The sequence below is a fragment of the Salmo salar genome, chromosome ssa02 (genome assembly GCF_905237065.1).
Source record: "Salmo salar chromosome ssa02, Ssal_v3.1, whole genome shotgun sequence".
NCBI lineage: Eukaryota > Metazoa > Chordata > Actinopteri > Salmoniformes > Salmonidae > Salmo > Salmo salar.
Genome location: NC_059443.1, coordinates 68,349,490 through 68,361,524, shown reverse-complemented (window position 1 = coordinate 68,361,524; position 12,035 = coordinate 68,349,490). Strand labels below are relative to the sequence as shown.

At 42.2% G+C, this 12,035-nt stretch overlaps 1 long non-coding RNA gene across 1 annotated transcript in view; it reads left to right on the top strand.

Moving 5' to 3' along the window:
• Window positions 1–1,515: 1,515 nt before the first annotated feature.
• LOC123730767 (uncharacterized) overlaps window positions 1,516–12,035 on the top strand; it is a 34,598-nt gene continuing 24,078 nt past the window's right edge. The window contains exon 1 of the long non-coding RNA XR_006762195.1: window positions 1,516–4,562. This is a non-coding gene — a long non-coding RNA (uncharacterized lncRNA). The remainder of the gene's footprint in view (window positions 4,563–12,035) is intronic.

Sequence of the window (12,035 nt, the reverse complement as noted above, 5' to 3'; positions counted from 1 at the left end):
AACCATCTCAATTGGTTTGAGGTCGGGTGATTGTGGAATCCAGGTAATCTGATGCAGCACTCCATCACTCTCCTTCTTGGTCAAATAGCCCTTATACAGCTTGGAGGTGTGTTGGGTCATTGTCCTGTTGAAAAACAAATGATAATCCCACTAAGCACAAAACAGATTGGGTGGCGTATCGCTGCAGAATTCTGTGGTAGCCATGCTGGTTAAGTGTGCCTTGAATTCTAAATAAATCCCAGACAGTGTCACCAGCAAAGCACCCCCACACCATCACACCTCCTCCTCCATGCTTCACGGTGGGAACCAAACATGCAGAGATCATCTGTTCACCTACTCTGCATCTCACAAAGACACGGCGGTTGGAACCAAATATCTAAAATTTGGACTCATCAGACCAAAGGACAGATTTCCACCAGTCTAATTTCCATTGCTCGTGTATCTTGGCCTAAGCAAGTCTCTTCTTCTTATTGGTGTCCTTTAGTAGTGGTATCTTTGCAGCAATTCGACCATGAAGGCCTGATTCACATAGTCTCCTCTGAACGGTTGATGTTGAGATGTGTCTGTTACTTTATGTCAGGGATTTATTTTTTGTCAGACGATATGGCGAAATCATCGTCGGAAAATGAGGACCAATATGCAGCAGAGTTGAGATAGTTCATTTTGAACATTTAATGAACTCAAAAATGAACATACAAAATAACAAAAACGAACTCACGATTTCTAGACAGTCCTGTTAGGCTCACTCACGCTAAACAAGAAACAATCTCCCACAAATACACAGACAAACACACCCAACTAATATAGGACTTCCAATCAAAGGCAACACCACACAGCTGCCTTCAATTGGAAGTCCACCCCAATTAACCAAACATAGACATACAACCAGCTAGATCAACATAGAAATACGTAAACAAGGAACAGTGCCCAAAAACCCCGGAATACTTAAATCAAATGCCCTTTTAGAAAAAACACCACCCCGAACCACATAAACCAAATACCCTCTGCCACGTCCTGACCAAACTACAATAACAATTAACCCTTATACTGGCCAGGACGTGACACTTTAACTCTGTGAAGCATTTATTTGGCCTGCAATTTCTGAGGCTGGTGACTCTAATGAACTTATCCTCTGCAGCAGAGGTAACTCTGGGTCTTCCTTTCCTGTGGTGGTCTTCATGAGAGCCAGTTTCATCATAGCACTTGATGGTTTTTGCCACTGCACTTGAAGAAACTTTCAAAGTTCTTGACATTTTCTGGATTGACTGACCTTCATGTCTTAAATTATTGATGGACTGTCGTTTCTCTTTGCTTTTTTGAGCTGTTCTTGCCATAATATTGACTTGGTCTTTTACCAAATAGGGCTTTCTTCTGTGTACCTTGTCACAACACAATTGATTCGCTCAAACGCATTAAGAAGGAAAGAAATTCCACAAAATAACTTTTAACAAGGCACACCTGTTAATTGAAATTCATTCCAGGTGATTACCTCATGAAGCTGGTTGAGAAAATGCCAAGAGTGTGCAAAGCTGTCATCAAGGCAAAGGGTGGCTACTTTGAAGAATCTGAAATATAACAAATATTTTGATTTGTTTAACACTTTATTTCCATATGTGTTATTTCATAGTGTTGGTGTCTTCACTATTATTCTACAAAGTAGAAAATAGTAAAAATAAAGAAAAACCCTTAAATGAGTAGGTGTGTCCAAACTTTTGACTGGTACTGTATATTCCGCTCTATTCACTCTCCGATTCGAAAATGCTAATTAGCATCAACATAGACATCATATAAGACTACAAATCCCAACAAGGTCCTGCACATCATCTCTGGTGTCATCGCTGACACCTTTTGCTAACAGGTATTGTGTCAATTTAAAAGTTGCACAAGACAGATTCCAGAATTGTACATTTAAAAAGATTCTGCCAATTCATTCATTACTCTATTTAGCTAACATTAGACACGTAATCCAGAGATTTGGGGCAGCAGGTAGGCTAGTGGTTAGAGCGTTGGGCCAGTAAACAAAATGTTGCTGGTTTGAATCCTCGAGCTGACAAGGTAAAAAATGTAATTCTGCCCCTGAACGAGTAAAAATGTGTTCTTAACTGACTTGCTTAGTTAAATAAAGGTTACATTTAATTTTTGTATTTTTTATTATTACCTTTTCCCTCATGGCATTTGTAGTTCTTTATGATAGCCACATTAGCAGCTAATTAGCATCACATTTTGGGGGGGTAAATACAGGTGAATATATTGATAAAAGTCACCTTGTCCTCGAGATTTACATGGTTATCAAAACATCACATCAGGGTAAGCCTACATGAAACACAGCCCTTATTTTAAGTGTTTCCAAAATCCCCTATGGGAAAAATGTATGGTGTAAAAACGATTGGAACCATTTCCCTGTCTGACTGCTAAGTTTTATGTGTATTATGACTCATACTGTGTTAACTCTATGGAGGACTGCTTTTCTGAGGAGTGCCAATATGGCCACCCGGTGGCTTCAAAGCCTCTCATTGGTCAAAACATACAGTAGCATCAGCAATCCAGGGTTTATATAGGTCATTGGGAGGGATACAGTGCTTCCAGGTGGATAAAGAAAAAAGGGGAAATCTGGGATTGCTACATTCATTTTGTTGCTGTTTGAATCCCAGATTTCCCTTTTAATGGGATGTGCGTGAGGTATGGGAATGTTTTAGATAGGCTCATAGATATGCATGTACAGTAGATACTGTACATCAGGGCTATTCAACTAGCGCTCCACGTGCCAGATCCGGCCCGTTTATGAATTTATACCCTGAACATTAATAAAAGATCTGTAAAAAAAAGTAATTATTTCCACCAAAATCCGACGTTCAGTGCCAAAATGACAAGCACTATGGTGGTTGTCTATAGTCTGGTTTATAGTGCCTATGTAGAATGTCAATGATTTTTGTTCGTCATATGCATTTGGCGGTAGCGTTTGAACGGTTTAAGCGCCAAAATATGATGAAAGCTACAACTCTAAGGAACACATACGTGCCTTCTGTTGCCCTCTCTAATGCTCACAAAGACTCATTAGTGTGCATATCATCAGTTCCATAGGATGCTAACAGGTGGATAAAGACAGTTAATGTGGTTGTATAGGATGGTAACAGGTGGATAAAGACAGTTCATGTGGTTCTATAGGATGGTAACAGGTGGATAAAGACAGTTAATGTGGTTCTATAGGATGGTAACAGGTGGATAAAGACAGTTAATGTGGTTGTATAGGATGGTAACAGGTGGATAAAGACAGTTAATGTGGTTGTATAGGATGGTATCAGGTGGATAAAGACAGTTAATGTGGTTGTATAGGATGGTAACAGGTGGATAAAGACAGTTAATGTGGTTCTATAGGATGGTAACAGGTAGATAAAGACAGTTAATGTGGTTCTATAGGATGGTAACAGGTGGATAGAGACAGTTAATGTGGTTCTATAGGATGGTAACAGGTGGATAAAGACAGTTAATGTGGTTCTATAGGATGGTAACAGGTGGATAAAGACAGTTAATGTGGTTCTATAGGATGGTAACAGGTGGATAAAGACAGTTAATGTGGTTCTATAGGATGGTAACAGGTAGATAAAGACAGTTAATGTGGTTCTATAGGATGGTAACAGGTGGATAGAGACAGTTAATGTGGTTGTATGGGATGGTATCAGGTGGATAAAGACCGTTAATGTGATTGTATAGGATGGTAACAGGTGGATAAAGACAGTTCATGTGGTTCTATAGGATGGTAACAGGTGGATAAAGACAGTTAATGTGGTTGTATAGGATGGTAACAGGTGGATAATGACAGTTAATGTGGTTCTATAGGATGGTAACAGGTGGATAAAGACAGTTAATGTGGTTGTATGGGATGGTATCAGGTGGATAAAGACCGTTAATGTGGTTGTATAGGATGGTATCAGGTGGATAAAGACAGTTAATGTGGTTGTATAGGATGGTATCAGGTGGATAAAGACCGTTAATGTGGTTGTATAGGATGGTATCAGGTGGATAAAGACAGTTAATGTGGTTGTATAGGATGGTATCAGGTGGATAAAGACCGTTAATGTGGTTGTATAGGATGGTATCAGGTGGATAAAGACAGTTAATGTGGTTGTATAGGATGGTATCAGGTGGATAGAGACAGTTAATGTGGTTGTATAGGATGGTAAGAGGTGGATAAAGACAGTTAATGTGGTTCTATAGGATGGTAACAGGTGGATAAAGACAGTTAATGTGGTTGTATAGGATGGTAACAGGTGGATAAAGACAGTTAATGTGGTTGTATAGGATGGTAACAGGTGGATAAAGACAGTTAATGTGGTTCTATAGGATGGTAACAGGTGGATAAAGACAGTTAATGTGGTTATATAGGATGGTATCAGGTGGATAAAGACAGTTAATGTGGTTGTATAGGATGGTAAGAGGTGGATAAAGACAGTTAATGTGGTTCTATAGGATGGTAAGAGGTGGATAAAGACAGTTAATGTGGTTGTATAGGATGGTAACAGGTGGATAAAGACAGTTAATGTGGTTGTATAGGATGGTAACAGGTGGATAGAGACAGACAGTTATTGTTCATTGCTTTGTGTTACAGAGTCATAAACAGTGTTTTGTCTTGTAGGCTCCTTTGTTAGTTTAAAAAACAAAGAAGAAATAGCAGTTGAGTTTACCACTCAAGTCATATATTTTCTGTTGAATGCTCAGAAAATGGTCTATAAGCTTTAATAAACTGGGTGGTTCAAGCCCTGAATGCTGATTGGCTGAAATACATGGTATATCAGACCGTATACCACGGATATGACAAAACATTTATTTCTACTGCTCTAAATACTTTGGTAACCAGTTTATAATAACAATAAGGCACCTCGGGCGTTTGTGATATATGGCTAATTTACGCCACGTTGCATCGTGCCTAAGAACAGGCCTTAGCTGTAGTATATTGGTACATACCACACCCCCTCGGGCCTTGTTGTTTTTTTTTACCACTTCTAAACACTTTTCTACCTCTCATGTCAGTATTACATCTATTTATGATATCAATATGATACTATGATTGTGCTCACAGTAAATACTGATCTGATACTGATAAATCTCTCAGTAGAAATGAAGAATGTATTGTTATGTTATGTCTAACATGACCATCTTGAATGTAATGTCTCTTTTGAAAAAGTATATTATTATTTTTGTATATTTAAATAATACTGTTGTATGTTAAACATCACAGCATAGTTGAAAGATATATGGTGCATAGAAATCCGAAGTGTGGCCAGCAGAGATAGATGGGATGGGCTGAGGGAAGCTAAGGGAAGCTGAGGGTTGGGATGTGGAATTGGAGTTGCTTGGTAGGGGATAGAATGACGGTCAAAGATGAAAGTAAAACAAGTCAAACTAAAACAAAACAAAAAGTTAGTTTGAATGACACTGAGGAGCAGCTAATGCCTGTTTGCCTGAGGCTGATGCCGTGCAGGTGTTTGTACACATGCATATACACACACTCTCCTTCAAATGCACACGTGCACATAAATAGTGCCATACATTCACTCAAACATATTCAGTTGGCCTTGCTGTTATGATTTTAGTTGTCCTTGATGTCTTTTGTTTTTTGCATTGTTGTTTTCTGTTTTCCTTTGTCTTTCTCTTTTTTTGTCTTTTGTTCATTTTGTTGGTTGTTGGTGCATTGGGGGCTTTGGGGTGGGGAATGGAATGGAATGATAAAAATGTCTTGGGTGGTTGAGGGGCAGCTCTTGGGGAACTGTGGGGGGGGTCTTGGAGGGCTGGTGGCCTGGCGGTTGGGAGCTTGGGCCGGGGGCTGATGGTTCGCTGGTTCGGGGCCACGTTTTTGACCTTGTGGGAGATCTGTTGACGTGCCCTTCAGCAGGGCGTTGCTTCTGTGTGTCTCTCTGGATGGGAGTCTGTTAGATGACTAATGTGATGTAGCTGATGTTGAGCGGCTTCGCTTCAAGTATATTGTATGTTTTAAATATTCTATAAAAAATTCAATAAAAAAAATGTATAAAAATGTTGCAGAAGAAATTATGTTTGGGTTTTCCTTTTTAAATGTATTTTTATAAAGCAGCTTAATTTTTATTACAATCTTATTGATAGTCATTGGTGAAGGGATGTATTGTTTAACATAGCTGAAAGTTGGTGTTTTTTAAATATTTTAGCCAATTAATAAAGAATCAACTCTCTCTCTCTCTCTGTCTGTCTGTCTGTCTGTCTGTCTGTCTGTCTGTCTGTCTGTCTGTCTGTCTGTCTGTCTGTCTGTCTGTCTGTCTGTCTGTCTGTCTGTCTGTCTGTCTGTCTGTCTGTCTGTCTGTCTGTCTGTCTGTCTGTCTGTCTGTCTGTCTGTCTGTCTGTGTGTTTTAAATTCTACAAACACTTCCATTGGACCCATTGAAATGTACCATTAGAGGGCATAGGCATACCTGTGGGATGGGTCAGTGCTATTCCGGGATCCTTAGGACGTCCATACTCTAAACCCTAACACTAACCCTTACTTTAACTCATTTCATTTTCAACTTCAATGGGGTAGAGCTGTCCCAACAATACCAGATAGCACAGACCCTTTTGGATGCGGGGGCCGGGCTGCCCGGATGATGGTGAAGGTGCTGCTGTTGTTCGGCGTCCACTGGTGATGTCAATAGAGCCGACACTTGTTAATGCCCCGAGAGGATGTACGGTGCTACAGGCGATGGCTTTTTTAAATGTATTTTTATTTAATTCACCTTTATTTAACCAGGTAGGCCAGTTGAGAACAAGTTCTCATTTACAACTGCAACCTGGACAAGATAAAGCAAAGCAGTGCGACACAAACAACAACACAGAGTTACACATACACAAATGTACAGTCAATAACACAATATACAAATCTATGTACAGTGTGTGCAAATGTAGAAGAGTAGGGAGGTAAGGCAATAAATAGGCCATGGAGGCGAAATATTTACAATAACGAGAACGAAACTGTTCTTAAATGTTTAATGCTTTGACAGTTACCAGACAGAGACAGTACATGTCTCGAGGGCTTCTCGCGTACCTTTGGATTTAGAAATAAAAGGTAGAGTTGTCTCCTCCTGTCGTTCTAGTGGTCGTATCCCACATGTCTGACTCTGGATGGAGGTTCAACCAAGACACATGAAGAAACAAACCGCTCCAACTATCCACCACTGGTCTTTTTTGGACGGAGATGGTCTCGCGCGGAATAACGGATTTGTGAAGTTTTATGGCGCTCGGGCACGGCTCCAAAAAGTCGCGCTCCTGTGGACCTGCCGTTAGAATAGGTCAGCAGAAGTAGTGATAGGCCTATGATTTAGTTACCATTTAAAGTAAATAACATATATTTTCTACTTTATAATAGCTCCCTTGTCCATAAGAACAGATCTAGAGTCAGATTAGCATACTCTAAACCAATCATTACCATTAGGATGAAAGAATACCTGAGCCTGTATGCAGAATCCTACTCATGTAGAACTCTAAACTCTGATGCCAGCTGTAAGGGAGGATTGTGTGTGTGTGTGTGTGTGTGTGTGTGTGTGTGTGTGTGTGTGTGTGTGTGGTGGTGGTGTTGATGATGTTCTTTACAGGCTGGTAACGAGACCTCTGTGACGTCCTCTAATACGTCTAGATGACCCTATCGGTGTCTCCTAGCCTTCCGTATATCGTCACCATCATCATCCTCACCGGAGGAAGCACTCTGGTCTGGTACTTCCTGGGTGAGCAAGGGATTGTGAGATAATAATGTGTGACACAGACACGCTTGCGAGCAGCCCAGAACACTTACACACTTACACACGCACGCACGCACACACACACACACACACACACACACACACACACACACACACTATGACTGGCTATCTGATATGTAACATGCCAGTAAGTCTCTTCCCCCTCCCCATCCCTCCCTCCAGAGTACAGGGTGTGGATACTGGAGCCCAGGGTACAGCAGCAGTATACTGCTAGACTCTCTATCCTCAACAGGAACTACTCCTCTGGTCTTTCCTCTCACACCAGCCCAGCCTTCACAGCCCAGGCCAAGGAAGTAGAATATATCGTATAGGACACACATACACACACACACACACACACACACACACACATGCATGTGGTCATGCACAAGCAAACACACACACACTCAGGCACACGCGCAGGCTCACACATGCCCAGGTGGGACACAGCCACGCATGCAAGCAGGCAGGAAGGCTTGCACACCAGGCAGGTCACCAGTGACACAAGTCAGTATTCAATGTCCATCCATATCTGAGGACTTCAGGAGATGATGTGGAAACTGGCCACTAGGGGCAACAGTGAGTGCTGTTACCTTCCAGTAGGTTTTGGTTTTGCTAGGGCGTTGTGGACAAGGATGGTGGATGGGCGTAAGCAACTGCCTCCGATTCCAAAGGTTGCACGTTTGAAGCCAGTAAGAGAAAATTGTTTCTGAGATTTTTGTTTTATGCCTATGCCTATGCCTATCCCAAACCTTAACCCTACCCTTAACCATTACGGAGTTAATGCCTAACCTTAACCTTAAACACTTTGAAATTTGACGTTCAAGAAAAATGTATGAATGTCTAATTCTGACGTGAGACTGTGAGAGCAAGTTGTGCACACACACTAACATACACACACACATACACACACACACACACACACACACACACACACACATGCATTGCAGTCTCTGTATTGTCTTGTTGTTTTATTGTTTTACTGTGTTGTCGTATTGTTTTTTCTTTTCAATTTAAATACTGACAATCAAACTACAGAATATACATGTATCTCTCTCTTTGTCTCCCCCTCTCTCTCTCTCTCTCTCTCTCTCTCTCTCTCTCTCTCTCCCTCTCTCTCTGTCTCCCCCCTCTCTCTCTCTCTCTCTGTCTCCCCCTCTCTCTCTCTCTCTCTCTCTCTCTCTCTCTCTCTCTCTCTCTCTGTCTCCCCCCTCTCTCTCTCTCTCCCACTCCCCCCTCTCTCTCTCTCTCTCCCCCTCTCTCTCTGTCTCCCCCCCTCTCTCTCTCTCCCACTCCCCCCTCTCTCTCTGTCTCCCCCTCTCTCTCTGTCTCCCCCCTCTCTGTCTCTCTTTCTCTCTCTGTCTCCCCCCTCTCTCTCTCTCTCTCTCTCTCCTCTGTCTATCTCAGGTGTGAAGGATAGTGAAGGGCTCAGATCTACAGTATCTCACTACTTCAACTCCACTGAAGTGTTTGGGTTGGTGAAACCAGATCCAGATTCAGGCCAACATAAATACTGTATCTACATCCATGTAGAGGTAACTGTTGCAATAAAGGAAGCTTCAACATAAATACTGTACCTACATCCATGTAGAGGTAACTGTTGCAATAAAGGAAGCTTCAACATAAATACTGTACCTACATCCATGTAGAGGTAACTGTTGCAATAAAGGAAGCTTCAACATAAATACTGTACCTACATCCATGTAGAGGTAACTGTTGCAATAAAGGAAGCTTCAACATAAATACTGTACCTACATCCATGTAGAGGTAACTGTTGCAATAAAGGAAGCTTCAACATAAATACTGTACCTACATCCATGTAGAGGTAACTGTTGCAATAAAGGAAGCTTCAACATAAATACTGTACCTACATCCATGTAGAGGTAACTGTTGCAATAAAGGAAGCTTCAACATAAATACTGTATCTACATCCATGTAGAGGTAACTGTTGCAATAAAGGAAGCTTCAGCATAAATACTGTACCTACATCCATGTAGAGGTAACTGTTGCAATAAAGGAAGCTTCAACATAAATACTGTACCTACATCCATGTAGAGGTAACTGTTGCAATAAAGGAAGCTTCAACATAAATACTGTACCTACATCCATGTAGAGGTAACTGTTGCAATAAAGGAAGCTTCAACATAAATACTGTACCTACATCCATGTAGAGGTAACTGTTGCAATAAAGGAAGCTTCAACATAAATACTGTATCTACATCCATGTAGAGGTAACTGTTGAAATAAAGGAAGCTTCAACATAAATACTGTATCTACATCCATGTAGAGGTAACTGTTGAAATAAAGGAAGCTTCAACATAAATACTGTATCTACATCCATGTAGAGGTAACTACTGCAATAAAGGAAGCGCCAACATAAAGTGTTCGTTTGGATGAGAGGGAGGAAGGAAGAGGGAGGGGGAATGTGTGATTGGATGAGAGGGAGGAAGGAAGAGGGAGGGGGAATGTGTGATTGAATGAGAGGGAGGAAGGAAGAGAGGGGATGATTATTGGACAATAGTTAGAAACTGGCACAGATCTAGGATCAAATTCTAAAGGAGCAATGTAAAACTGGCCTTAGGTCAGTGTCTGGGGGTGCTGTATGCTACTGTTTGGACTAGAGGGGGTTGGTGACGATCACATGTCATAGAAGGTCAGTTGGAGTTTGAATTCACGTCAGTTAGTCATTCTTTCATTAGCCTTATCATTCACACGCCAGACAATGACAGGACCATCGTTTCCTCAAAACACGAGGGTATGTTCCTAGTGGAGCATCTGGAGGAGTATGTACACTACATGGCTTTGTGGACACCTGCTTGTCAAACATCTCATTCCAAAATCATGGGCATTAATATGGAGTTGGTCACCCCTTTCCTGTTATAGTAGCCTCCACTCTTCTGGGAAGGCTTTCCAATAGATGTTGGAACATGGCTGTGGGGACTTGCTTCCATTCAGCCACAAGAGCATTAGTGAGGTTGGGCACTGATGTTAGGTGATTAGGCCTGGCTCGCAGTCAGCGTTCCAATTCATCCCGAAGGTGTTCGATGGGGTTGAGGTCAGAGTTCTTCCACACCGATCTCAAAAAACGATTTATTTATGTACCTGGCTTTATGGACAGGGGCCTTGTCATGCTGAAACTTTTGCCACAAAGTTGGAAGCACAGAATTGTCTAGAATGTCATTGTAGCCTTCCCTGTAGCTCAGTTGGTAGAGCATGGTGTTTGCAACACCAGGGTTGTGGGTTCGATTCCCACGGGGGGCCAGCACAGAAAAAAAAAAAAAAAAAAAAAAACCTATGAAATGTATGCATTCACTACTGTAAGTCGCTCTGGATAAGCGCGTCTGCTAAATGACTAAAAAAAAATGACTAAAAAAATGTATGCTGTAGTGTTAAGATTTCCCTGTACTGGAACTAAGGGGACAAGCCTGAACCATGAAAAACAGCCCCAGACCATTATTCCTCCTCCGCCAAACTTTACAGTTGGCACTATGCATTGAGGCAGGTAGCGTTCTCCTGGCATTCGCCAAACTCAGATTCGCCCGTCGGAATGCCAGATGGTGAAGTGTGATTCATTACTCCAGAGAGCACATTTCCACTGCTCCAGAGTCCAATGGTGGCAAGCTTTACACCACTCCAGCCGACGCTTGGCATTGCGCATGGTGCTCTTAGGTTTGTGTGCGGCTGCTCGCCCATGGAAACCCATTTCATGAAGCTCCAGATGAACAGTTCTTGTGCTGACGTTGCTTCCAGAGGCAGTTTGAAACTCGGTAGTGAGTGTTGCAACAGAGGATAGCACTCGGTGGTCCCGTTCTGTGAGCTTGTGTGGCATACCACTTCGCGGCTGCGCCGTTGTTGCTCCTAGACTTTTCCACTTCAGAATAACTGTCACATCCTGATCTGTTTTACCTGTCTTTGTGCTTGTCTCCACCCCCCTCCAGATGTCGCCCATCTTTCCCATTACCCCAAGTGTATTTATACCTGTGTTCTCTGTTTGTCTGTTGCCAGTTCATTTTGTTTGTCAAGCCTACCAGCGTTTCCCCCTTGCTCCTGTCTTGTTCTACTTCCTGTTTTCCAGTTCCCGGTTCTTGACCATTCTGCCTGCCCTGACCCTTACCCTGCCTGCCGTTCTGTACATTGTCACACCACCCTGGATTATTGACCTCTGCCTGTCCTAACCCTGAGACTGCCTGCCGTTCTGTACCTTATGGACTCTGATCTGGATTACTGACCTCTGCCTGCCCTGACCCTGAGACTGCCTGCCGTTCTGTACCTTATGGACTCTGATCTGGATTATTG